The 545-nt window shown below is 26.6% G+C and overlaps 1 protein-coding gene across 1 annotated transcript in view; it reads right to left on the bottom strand.

Annotated features, from left to right (window-relative positions):
* LOC107485276 (vacuolar-sorting receptor 1) overlaps positions 1-71 on the bottom strand; it is a gene marked incomplete in the record, with an annotated part of 5,659 nt that extends 5,588 nt beyond the window's left edge. Inside the window, 1 exon segment of the mRNA XM_016105787.3 lies at positions 13-71.
* Positions 72-545: the final 474 nt, after the last annotated feature.

Consider the following 545-nt stretch of genomic DNA (forward strand, 5'->3'; position numbering starts at 1 on the left):
CGTTAAGAGGAAGAAGAGGTTTAGACGTGTTAGTTACGATTGAACAGCAACTGTATCTGTAAGCGTCGCCGTAGAGATTAGACAAGTTCTGTGTTTAAAGAGTCAATGAACAATTTATACAAAGATTATTTCGTCTTTCAAAAATGTTGAAAGTCACCATCGTTTTAATTGTAGAATATAGACTGATACGTAGATTCTAACCACCCTAAAAAATATTAGATTTTAATTACTAATAATAACAGCAGTTTAACTATTATCTTATCATACAATCTTTTTTTCCTTTTCTCGTCTTCTTTTTCCTCTATGGATAATTGGATAATCAAATATTGGAGTTATGTAACAAAAATTTGACTAATCTAATTTGAATTGTTTGAAATTAAAAAAACAAACACTATTATTAAGGGCGAAGCTACATTATAGAAAAGGGCAATGTCCCCTAATTTAAATTTTTTACATATAAATTATATATAAATTTCAGTTTAATCTTCTCTTAAAATTTTATTTTAGTCTTATTTTATTGTGTAAATATTTTTGGCTTTATATTG

This window comes from Arachis duranensis, chromosome 4 (genome assembly GCF_000817695.3).
Source record: "Arachis duranensis cultivar V14167 chromosome 4, aradu.V14167.gnm2.J7QH, whole genome shotgun sequence".
NCBI classification, from domain to species: domain Eukaryota; kingdom Viridiplantae; phylum Streptophyta; class Magnoliopsida; order Fabales; family Fabaceae; genus Arachis; species Arachis duranensis.